This window comes from Oncorhynchus nerka, linkage group LG9a (genome assembly GCF_034236695.1).
Source record: "Oncorhynchus nerka isolate Pitt River linkage group LG9a, Oner_Uvic_2.0, whole genome shotgun sequence".
NCBI lineage: Eukaryota > Metazoa > Chordata > Actinopteri > Salmoniformes > Salmonidae > Oncorhynchus > Oncorhynchus nerka.
The window spans coordinates 57,678,810-57,691,436 of NC_088404.1; positions in this window are offsets into that span (position 1 = coordinate 57,678,810).

Genomic DNA, 12,627 nt, shown 5'->3' on the forward strand with positions numbered 1-12,627 from the left:
GTAGGCAAGTTGAGAACAAGTTCTCATTTACAATTGCGACCTGGCCAAGATAAAGCAAAGCAGTTCGACACATACAACGACACAGAGTTACACATGGAGTAAAATAAAACATAGAGTCAATAATACAGTATAAACAATTCTATATACGATGTGAGCAAATGAGGTGAGATAAGGGAGGTAAAGGCAAAAAAAGGCCATAGTGGCAAAGTAAATACAATATAGCAAGTAAAACACTGGAATGGTAGATTTGCAATGGAAGAATGTGCAAAGTAGAAATAAAAATAATGGGGTGCAAAGGAGCAAAATAAATAAATAAATAAAATACAGTAGGGAAAGAGGTAGTTGTTTGGGCTAAATTATAGGTGGGCTAAGTACAGGTGCAGTAATCTGTGAGCTGCTCTGACAGGTACTGCTTAAAGCTAGTGAGGGAGATAAGTGTTTCCAGTTTCAGAGATGTTTGTAGTTCGTTCCAGTCATTGGCAGCAGAGAACTGGAAGGAAAGAATTGGTTTTGGGGGTGACTAGAGAGATATACCTGCTGGAGCGTGTGCTACAGGTGGGAGATGCTATGGTGACCAGCGAGCTGAGATAAGGGGGGACTTTACCTAGCAGGGTCTTGTAGATGACATGGAGCCAGTGGGTTTGGCGACGAGTATGAAGCGAGGGCCAGCCAACGAGAGCGTACAGGTCGCAATAGTGCGTAGTATATGGGGCTTTGGTGACAAAACAAATTGAACTGTGATAGACTGCATCCAATTTGTTGAGTAGGGTATTGGAGGCTATTTTGTAAATGACATCGCTGAAGTCGAGGATTGGTAGGATGGTCAGTTTTACAAGGGTATGTTTGGCAGCATGAGTGAAGGATGCTTTGTTGCGAAATAGGAAGCCAATTCTAGATTTAACTTTGGATTGGAGATGTTTGATATGGGTCTGGAAGGAGAGTTTACAGTCTAACCGGACACCTAAGTATTTGTAGTTGTCCACGTATTCTAAGTCAGAGCCGTCCAGAGTAGTGATGTTGGACAGGCGGGCAGGTGCAGGTAGCGATCGGTTGAAAAGCATGCATTTAGTTTTACTTGTATTTAAGAGCAATTGGAGGCCACGGAAGGAGAGTTGTATGGCATTGATGCTTGCCTGGAGGGTTGTTAACACAGTGTCCAAAGAAGTGCCAGAAGTATACAGAATGGTGTCGTCTCCGTAGAGGTGGATCAGAGACTCACCAGCAGCAAGAGCGACATCATTGATGTATACAGAAAAGAGAGTCGGTCCAAGAATTGAACCCTGTGGCACCCCCATAGAGACTGCCAGAGGTCCGGACAGCAGACCCTCCGATTTGACACACTGAACTCTATCAGAGAAGTAGTTGGTGAACCAGGCGAGGCAATCATTTGAGAAACCAAGGCTGTCGAGTCTGCCGATGAGGATGTGGTGATTGACAGAGTCAAAAGCCTTTGCCAGATCAATGAATACGGCTGCACAGTAATGTTTCTTATCAATGGCGGTTAAGATATCGTTTAGGACCTTGAGCATGGGTAATCGGTAATCTGTTTGTTGACTTGGCTTTCGAAGACCTTAGAAAGGCATGGTAGGATAGATATAGGTCTGTAGCAGTTTGGGTCAAGAGTGTCCCCCCCTTTGAAGAGGGGGATGACCGCAGCTGCTTTCCAATCTTTGAGAATCTCAGACGACATGAAAGAGAGGTTGAACAGGCTAGTAATAGGGGTGGCAACGATTTCGGCAGATAATTTTTAGAAAGAAAGGGTCCAGATTGTCTAGCCGGGCTGATTTGTAGGGGTCCAGATTTTGCAGCTGAACAGATTTGGGAGAAGGAGAAATGGGGAAGGCTTGGGCGAGTTGCAGTGGGGGGTGCAGTGCTGTTGACCGGGGTAGGAGTAGCCAGGTGGAAAGCATGGCCAGCCGTAGAAAAATGCTTATTGAAATTCTCAATTATGGTGGATTTATCAGTGGTGACTGTGTTTCCTATCTTCAGTGCAGTGGGCAGGTGGGAGGAGGTGTTCTTATTCTCCATGGAAATTACAGTGTCCCAGAACTTTTTTGAGTTAGTGTTGCAGGAAGCAAATTTCTGCTTGAAAAAGCTAGTCATGGCTTTTCTAACTGCCTGTGTATAATGGTTTCTAGCTTCCCTGAACAGCTGCATATCACGGGGGCTGTTCGCTGCTAATGCAGAACGCCATAGGATGTTTTTGTGTTGGTTAAGGGCAGTCAGGTCTTGGGAGAACCAAGGGCTATATCTGTTCCTGGTTCTAAATTGATTGAATGGGGCATGCTTATTTAAGATGGTTAAATAAGCATGCAGGCATCCCCTACTGACGGGATGAGATCAATATCCTTCCAGGATACCCGGCCAGGTCGATTAGAAAGACCTGCTCACTGAAGTGTTTCAGGGAGCGTTTGACAGTGATGAGTGGAGGTCGTTTGACCGCTGACCCATTACGGATGCAGGCAATGAGGCAGTGATCGCTGAGATCTTGGTTGAAAACAGCAGAGGTGTATTTAGAGGGCAAGTTGGTTCGGATGATATCTATGAGGGTGCCCGTGTTTAAGGCTTTGGGGAGGTACCTGGTAGGTTCATTGATAATTTGTGTGAGATTGAGGGCATCAAGCTTAGATTGTAGGATGGCTGGGGTGTTAAAGCATGTTCCAGTCTAGGTCGCCTAGCAGCACGAGCTCTGAAGATAGATGGGGGGCAATCAGTTCACATATGGTGTCCAGAGCACAGCTGGGGGCAGAGGGTGGTCTATAGCAGGCGGCAACAGTGAGAGACTTGTTTTTAGAGAGGGGGATTTTTAAAAGTAGAAGTTCAAATTGTTTGGGTACAGACCTGGATAGTACGACAGAACTCTGCAGGCTATCTTTGCAGTAGATTGCAACACCGCCCCCTTTGGCAGTTCTATCTTGTCTGAAAATGTTGTAGTTTGGGATAAAAATGTCAGAATTGTTGGTGGTCTTCCTAAGCCAGGATTCAGACACAGCTAGACCATCCGGGTTGGCAGAGTGTGCTAAAGCAGTGAATAGAACAAACTTAGGGAGGAGGCTTCTAATGTTAACATGCATGAAACCAAGGCTATTACGGTTACAGAAGTCATCAAAAGAGAGTGCCTGGGGAATAGGAGTGGAGCTAGGCACTGCAGGGCCTGGATTTACCTCTACATCGCCAGAGGAACAGAGGAGGAGTAGGATAAGGGTACGGCTAAAAGCAATAAGAATTGGTCGTCTAGAACGTCTGGAACAGAGAGTAAAAGGAGGTTTCTGGGGGCGATAAAATAGCTTCAAGGTATAATGTTCATACAAAGGTATGGTAGGATGTGAATACAGTGGAGGTAAACATTTACATTGAGTGATGAAGAGAGAGATATTGTCTCTAGAAACATCATTGAAACCAGGAGATGTCATCGCATGTGTGGGTGGTGGAACTAATAGGTTGGATAAGGTATAGTGAGCAGGACTAGAGGCTCTACAGTGAAATAAGCCAATAAACACTAAGCAGAACAGCAATGGACAAGGCATATTGACATTAAGGAGAGGCATGCTTAGTCGAGTGATCAAAAGGGTCCAGTGAGTAGAGACGTTGGTTGGGGTCACGGCGATTTAGACAGCTAGCCGGGCCATCGGTAGCAAGCTAGCATAGGATGGAGGTCTGTTATTAGCCACCACGTGCGTTCCCGTCGGTAGGATAAGTGGGTTTCCGTGTGGTAGAGGGGATGAATCCAAATCACACAACAACAAAAAAACAATAGATATAGTTATAGAGGCCCAAGAAGAATAAAAAATATATAAAAAAATAAAGATAAATTGTCCGATAGGACCGCAGATGGGCGTTCAGGTAACGTCGCGACGGAGGAGCCAACCGGATAACTCCTTCGGGTAGATAACGTCGGTAGTCCAGTTGTGAAGGCCCGGTGGGGCTCCGCGTTGGCAGTAAAACGGGTCCGGATAGGTGATTGTAGCCCAGGAGTGATTGATGGAACTCTTCAGCTGGCTAGCTCCGGAATAATTGATAGCTCCGGAATCGATGAAAGCCGGATAGCAGCTAGCTAGCTGCGAGATCCAGGTATGAATGTCCAGAGTTAGCGGTTGAAATCCAGGGACATGGAGAGAAAAATAGGTCCGGTATGTTCCGTTCCGAGCCACGCCGTACAAAACTGGCGATAGATTTTCGAGCTAAAGGATAGCTGATGACCACAAACCGTGGTTAGCTGAATACTAACGATTAGCCAGTAAAGAAGCTAACTTCTGGATTAGCTTCTGGCTAGCTTCTGGTTAGCTTCTATGGAGGATTACAGATTTGAGGTAAATAATAATTTAAAAAAGATATATATAAATTGGTGAGGCGGGTTGCAGGAGAGTGTTTTGAAGATGAGTTTATGGAAAATAAATAAAGATATATATATAAAAAGGTATGCGAAAAAAGTTGTAAATATAAATATATATATATATATATATAGGGAACACGACAAGACGAGGACAAAAGACGTCTGAACTGCTATGCCATCTTGGAACTGTTTTTTTTAGGGTAACCAGTGACCTGAGAAAAGTTTGGAGCTTTACCTAGCAAAGACTTATAGATGACCTGGAGCCAGTGTGTCTGGCGACGAATATGTAGCGAGGGCCAACCGACGAGAGCATACAGGTCGCAGTGGTGGGTGGTATATGGGGCTTTGGTGAGAAAACGGATGGCTCTGTGATAGACTGCATCCAGTTTGCTGAGTAGAGGGATGGAGGTTATTTTGTAAATTACATCGCCAAAGTAGAGGATCGGTAGGATAGTCAGTTTTACGAGGGTATGTTTGGCGGCGTGAGTGAAGGAGGCTTTGTTGCAAAATAGAAAGCCAATTCTAGATTTAATTTTGGATTAAAGATGCGTCTGGATGGACAGTTTATAGTCTAGCCAGACACCTAGGTTTTTGTTGTTGTCCACATATTCTAAGTAAGAACCGTCCAGAGTAGTGATGCTAGTCGGGCAGGCGGGTGCGGGCAGTGATCGGTTGAAGGGCAAGCATTTAGTTCTGCTAGCGTTTAAGATCAATTAGAGGCCATGGAAGTAGTGTTGTACGGCACTGAAGCTCGTTTGGATGTTTGTTAACACAGTGTCCAAAGAAGGGCCAGATGTATACAGACTGGTGTTGTCTGCGTAGAGGTGGATTAAGGAATCACCCGCAGCAAGAGCGACATCATTGATATATACAGAGAAACGAGTTGGTCCGAGAATTGAACCCTGTGGTACCCCCATAGAGACTGCCAGAGGTCTGGACAACAGGCCCTCCGATTTGACAGACGGAACTCTATCTGAGAAATAGTTGGTGAACCAGGCGAGGCAGTCATTTGAGAAACCAAGGCCGTTGAGTCTGCCGATAAGAATACGGTGATTGACAGAGTCGAAAGCCTTGGCAAGGTCGATGAAGACGGCTGCACAGTACTGTCTTTTATCGATTGTGGTTATGATATTGTTTAGTACCTTGAGCGTGGCTGAGGTGCACCCGTGACCAGCTCGGAAACCCGCATTGCACAGAGAAGATGGTATGGTGGTATTCAAAATGTTCAGTGATCTGTTTGTTAACTTGGCTTTCGAAGACTTTAGAAAGGCAGGGCAGGATGGATATAGGTCTGTAACAGTTTGGGTCTAGAGTGTCACCCCCTTTGAAGAGGGGGATGACCGTGGCAGCTTCCCAATCTTTAGGAATCTTGGACAATACGAAAGAGAGGTTGAACAGACTAGTAATAGCGGTTACAACAATAGCGGCAGATAATTTTAGAAAGAGTGGGTCCATATTGTCTAGCCCAGATGATTTGTAAGGGTCCAGGTTTTGCAGCTCTTTTGAGGCCTATTTGACCAAGAAGGAGATTGATGGAGAGCTGGATCCGAATACCTGGCCTCCACAATCACCCGACCTCAACCCAGTTGAGATGGTTTGGGATAAGTCGGACCACAGAGTGTAGGAAAAACAGCCAACAAGTGCTCAACATATGTGGGAACTCCTTCAAGACAGTTGGAAAATCATTCCTCGTGAAGCTGGTTGAGAGAATGCCAAGAGTGTGCAAAGCTATCATCAAGGCAAAGGATGGCTACTTTGAATAATCTAAAATCTAATATACCGCCTGAAAAACGCCCTCCATTCACCTTTTATGCTAACAGAAATGCCCTCATTTGGAGATGTTGAAACTATGTTGGGCCATGATAGTTGGTAGCCTACTATGTGTTGTGTTGCAGGAATAATTGAAATCAGAATAGGAGAGACATGTCCTGCAATATGATTATGATTTTGGCCTATATAATAAAAGTAAAATAAACATTTTAGACGACATGCTACAATGCGATCACCTTAACAATAGTAAATGCATCTGTTTTATTATTAGGCCGACATTATTATGTTTTTCTTAGCCTACCATTATTATAATTCCCATGCATTAAACACCTCCCAAAATGAACAAATCTGTTTGCTTGCAATACAGTTGATCAACCTTCTAGACGTTGTGCATGGTTTGAGATTTGCGTAGAGATGTGCACACTTTCGCGTCAAGTTCAACATTTATAAATTACCAACCTTTGCAGGAAAGCTGGCGTTTGCAAGGTTTAGAGTATTTTTTTGTGTGCACGCACCTTTGATAAATGAGGGCCCTGGTGAGTAACATGTCCAATGTATCAATTACATATGGCAAACAAAATGTAACCTTGAATCTTATGTATAAAAATATCACTTCCTGTCTTTATTGGGATTGGAAGATGTTATATTCAGTGGTTTGAAATAAGCTTTTGTCCACTTCTCACATTGAACAAGAGGAGAAAAATTGCCCTGGTTCCATTGATTCAACAAGGTTACATCTCCACATTGCTGAATGCAATTTACAATTGTGTGGTCCACTCTTTTCATCAGCAAACTCTCAATGTGAAGTATGTTTTGTTCTCAAGAGCTTTTCAGACAAAGGCTTCATACCTTTCATTGAATGAATAGAAAATCAAATCACGACTCTATTCTTATTTATCGTAGTAGTGTCATATTGTTTGCTTTTAATTTAATTTCAGTTCCAGATGGGAATACATGTTATCACGAGTATATTTATACTACCCCCCCAAAAAATATTTGACTTCAAATGGCATAGTTGCAACGTAGTCAGGAATTAATGAAGTCTCCCATGTTATGTGTCTTAGAACTCCAAAAGCTGTGTTTACTCCAAAATTGAAACTGAAACTTGAAACTTTATAAGAGGCCATTTATTTTTATTCAGGAGTGACAGACCTACGACTGCAAAAAAAAAACTGGGAATACATTTTATGTTGTCTAAGACGAAAGTAGTCATTACAACTGAGGGTTTGAAAGTATCGCCTATGATTTCCCACTGTGTACAAGTCTACCTGGCATTTTCATTTGTGCTGTGTCCATCGAAAGAGAGCACATACAGTGCCAAAACTCAACTATAATAGGCCCCAGGATAATGATTACTTTGAGTGATGGCATAATGAGGGCTTTATAAATATTCATAGGTCAATGAAGGCAGCAATATTTTGGATTATAAAAAATGTAGGGTCGGAGGTCAGGCTAATGAGAAGGAGTCAAGGGTGGTTGCGGCCTCTGCTGTGGGAATACTGAAGCCAGCTGTCTGTAGCAAAATACTGTCTGTTTTCACACCCAGGGGCACACACAAGAAGCACATCTCAAGTTATGAGTCTGTAGGTTGTATTCAGACCCTTTGACTTTTTCCAAAATCTTTTGCATTACAGTCATATTCTAAAATGGATTAAATCATTGTTCCCCCACATCAATCTACACACAATACCCCTTAGTGACAAAGCAAAAACAGGTTTTTAGACATTTTTGCAAATGTATTAAATATCAACAAAAAAATATCACATTTCCATAAGCATTCAGACCCTTTACACAGTACTTTGTTGATGCTACAAGTTTGGCACACCTGTATTTGGGGAGTTTCTCCAATTCCTATGTAGATCCTCTTAAGCTCTGTCAGGTTGGATGGGCAGCGTTCTGCACAGCTATTTTCAGGTATCTCCACAGATGTTTGATTGCATTCAAGTCTGGGTGCTTAGGGTCGTTGTCCTGTTGGAAGGTGAATCTTCGCCCCAGTCTGAGGTCCTGAGCTTTCTGGAGCAGGTTTTCATCAAGGATCTCTCTTTACTTTGCTCCGTTCATCTTTGCCTCGATCCTGAATAATATCCCAGTCCCTGCTGTTGAAAAACATGCCCACAGCATGACGCTGCGACCACCATGCTTCACCGTAGGGATGGTGCCAGGTTTCCGCCAGGCGTGATGCTTGGCATTCAGGCCAAAGATCTTGTTTCTCAATCTTACTTCTCATGGTCTGAGTGTCTTTAGGTGCCTTTTGGCAAAATCCAAGCAGGCTTTCATGTGCGGGCTTTTCATTTTACTGAGGAGTGGCTACCTTCTCACCACTCTACAATGGAGGCCTGATTTGGTGCAGAGATGGTTGTCCTTCTGGGAGATTATCCCATCTCCACAGATGAACTCTGGAGCTCTGTCAGAGTGACCATCAGGTTCTTGGTCACCTCCCTGACAAAGGCCCTTCCCCTCCAGTTGCTCAGTTTGGCCGGGTGGCCAGCTCTAGGAAGAATCTTGGTGGTTACAAACTTCTTAGATTTAAGAATGATGTATGTCACTGTGTTATTGGGGACATTCAATGCTGCAAAACATTTTTGGTACCTTTCCCCAGATCTGTGCCTCGACACAATCCTGTCTCAGAGCACTACGGACAATTCCTTCGACCTCATGGCTTTTTTCTCTGACATGCACTATCAACTGTGGAACCTTATATAGACAGGTGAGTGCGTTTCCAAATCATGTTCAGTCAATTGAATTTACCACAGGTGGACCCAATCAAGTTGTAGAAACATCTCAACGATGATCAATGGAAAAAGGATGCACCTGAGCTCAATTTTGATTCTCATATCAGGGTATGAATAATTTGTATGTAAATAAAATATTTCTATTTGTATTTCTAAAAACCTGTTTTAGCTTTGTCATTATGGGGTTTTGTGTGTAGAGTGCTGAGATTTGTTTTAAATATTTAATACATTTTAGAATAAGACTAACGTAGCAAAATGTGGAAAAAGTCAAGGGTATGAATACTTTCCGAAGGCACAAGTTCACTTGTCGTTGGTTTTAGTTCCATTGTTTGTCTATAGTGTATTGGGAAAAGAATACTGCTTGATGGTTGCTACCTCGCTTTCCAATCAATGTTCATGAACAAGGATCAAGATTGAAGAGAAAATGGTTTGGATGTATAGCCTTCATCAGACTGAAAGAGAGATCTGCTAACAAGCCCGACCTTCCTACAGCATTGCACCACTGCTCATCACTATCTCATTAATAATGTCTAGTGACCTTGATACATAAGTTGACACAATGCCTCATTTGTTGCTCAAACTACCTCTACCACTTTGCTGTTCAATTAACACTACACCTAATGGTCTGCTACTTCATACATATGGCATTCCGCCATAAAGGGAAGAAAATGTTACTTGAACCAGTAAAATAGACTAGAAAATGTCATATTGTGCACACCACTCCCCTGTCTGAAAATACATTTTTCCTTTTTTTAAGTGTTTCAATTTAGAAGGATGGGTTCATCCACAGACTTAAATCAACATTTTGTAATAAACTAATGCACTACTAATTCTATTTTTGATCATATATTCATGCTGCACATAAGTAAAACTAGTAGTCTTGGATGGATTGCTCAGAAGTCTTTTCCATCCATTGCTTCTGGTTTGATTGGTTAGCGTTCTGGAGGAAGACAAGTGAAGTGGGCAGGGTTTTTCAAGAGATAAGGAAAGCATTTTTTATTTAGATTTTTGTGTTTGTTTTATTTAACTAGGCAAGTCAGTTAGGCACAAATTCTTATTTACAATAACGGCCTACCCCGGTCCGGACGACTTTGGGCCAAATGTGCACCGTACTATCACGGCCAGTTGTGATACAGCCTGGAATCGAAGCAGGGTCTGTATTGACCCCTCTAGCACTGAGATGCAGTGCCGTGGACCGATGTGCCACTCAGGAGCATAAGCTCATAGGTAGGGTAATAGCAAAAAGGTAGTACGAGGGATACATAAAATTATTTGAGTAGTATAGTGTAAAGTATGATAAAATATTAAATAAGTATAAACAAATTATTTTTTTTGTAATACTTGTGGGTTTAGTTGAATGTTAGGAGTTGTTCAGTGGATTTTGTATTTTTTTATTATTATATATCATTTTAGTGGGTAGATCTGCTTTAATATTGCAGATAGATTGTGGCTTCCATTAATGTAATTGTCTTCATAATTTCCAATGACAACCAGTCAAAAGTTTGGACACACCTACTCCTTCTCGTTTTTCTTTATTTGTAATATTTTCTGCATTGTAAAATAATGGTGAAGGCATCAAACTATGAAATAACGCATAGTGAATCAAGTAGTAACCAATAAAATGTTATATATATATATATATATTTTAGATTCTTCCAAGTAGCCTTGACAGATTTGTACACTCTTGGCATTCTCTCAATCAGCTTCAACTGGAATGCTTTTCCATCAGTCTTGGAGGAGTTCCTAAATATGCTGAGCACTTGTTGGCTGCTTTTCTCTAACTCTGTGGTCCAACTCATCGCCAACCATCTCAATTGGGTTGATGGCAGGTGATTGTGGAGTCCAGGTCATCTGATGCAGTACTCCATCACTCTCCTTCTTGGTCAAATATCCCTTACACAACCTAGAGGTGTGTTGGGTCATTGTTCTGTTGAAAAACAAATGATAGTCCCACTAACCGATAAACCAGATGGGATGGCGTATATCTGCAGAATACTGTGGTAGTCATGCTGGTTAAGTGTGCCTTGAATTCTAAATAAATCACAGACCGTGTTACCAGCAAAGCACCCCTACATCATCACACCTCCTCCACCATGCTTCATAGTGGGAACCACACATGCAGACATAATTTGTTCACCTACTCTGCATCTCAAACAGACACGGTGGTTGGAACCAAAAGTTTCAAATTTGGACACATCAGACCAAAGGACAGATATCATTATTATTGGTGTCCTTTAGTAGTGGTTTCGTGATTCACGCAGTCGCCTCTGAACAGTTGATGTTGAGATGTGTCGGTTACTAGAACTCTGAGAAACATTTATTTGGGCAGCAATTTCTGAGGCTGGTATCTCTAATGCACTTATCTTCTGCAGCAGAAGTAACTCTGCGTCTTCCTTTTCTGTGGCGGTCCTCATGAGAGTTTCATCATTGCGCTAGAGGGTTTTTGCGACTGCACTTGAAGAAACTTTCAAAGTTCTTGACATTTTCCGGATTGACAGACCTTCATGTCTTAAAGTAAGGATGGACTGTCATTTCTCTTTGCTCATTTGAGCAGTTCTTGCCATAACATGGACTTGGTCTTTTACCAAATATTTCTATCTTCTGTATACCACCCCTAACTTGTCACAACACAATAGATTGGCTCAAACGCATTAAGAAGGAAAGAAATTAACTTGGCACACCTGTTAATTGAAATACATTCCAGGTGACTACCTCATGAAGCTGCTTGAGAGATTGTCAAGAGTGTGCAAAGCTGTCATCAAGGTTGGCTACTTTGAAGAATCTCAAATATAAAATGTATTTTGATTTGTTCAAAACGTTTTTGGTTACTTCATGATTCCATATCTATTACTTCATAGTGTTGATGTCTTATTCTACAATGTAGAAAATAGTAAAACATTAAGCAAAACCTTTGCATGAGTAGGTGTGTCCAAATGTGTGACTGGTACAGTATATATTATGTATATTTTTTATTTTATTTTATTCTATTATTTTCCCCTAACCCTACCACCCCTCCCCTAATTGGAGTAAACTAGTGGACAACCACGCATAGGCTTCTACTTCCAGCTTATACATAGTACCTATATCTTTGCACACTGTATATTTTACAATAGTTATCTTTTGTTTGTTTTTAGCCCCATCCTTCAGCTCCACTAAACCCCTCCCATCTGTCGCTGAACCATCCAGTTTTGATTTCTATTTGCCATATGTTTTTCAACTGTGCTGTGATGTTTCCTTTCCATTCTCATAGATTCGACATTCTCAAGTCTGATTAGGATTAATAATAAAAACTGATTAGGATTAATAATATCAGACAATACCTTTTCAATTTTATGCGCTATACATTTTGCTCAAATTTTTGCATCACAAGACTGAAGAGTAAGAGGCATCGAATTTTTTAAATGTACTGTGTCTTTATATTTACGACTTGGGTCCTGTTTCAGTAATAATGAAATTAATTAATTAGTAATTAGTAATTTCCCCCTTCTGACGACCAGGTGGCGAATCGCATCTCTGCATGTCTGGCAGACATATCAGTGTGGATGACGGACCATCACCTCAAGCTGAACCTCGGCAAGACGGAGCTGCTCTTCCTCCCGGGGAAGGACTGCCCGTTCCATGATCTCGCCATCACGGTTGACAACTCCATTGTGTCCTCGTCCCAGAGCGCTAAGAACCTTGGCGTGATCCTGGACAACACCCTGTCGTTCTCAAATAACATCAAGGCGGTGGCCCGTTCCTGTAGGTTCATGCTCTACAACATCCGCAGAGTTCGACCCTGCCTCACACAGG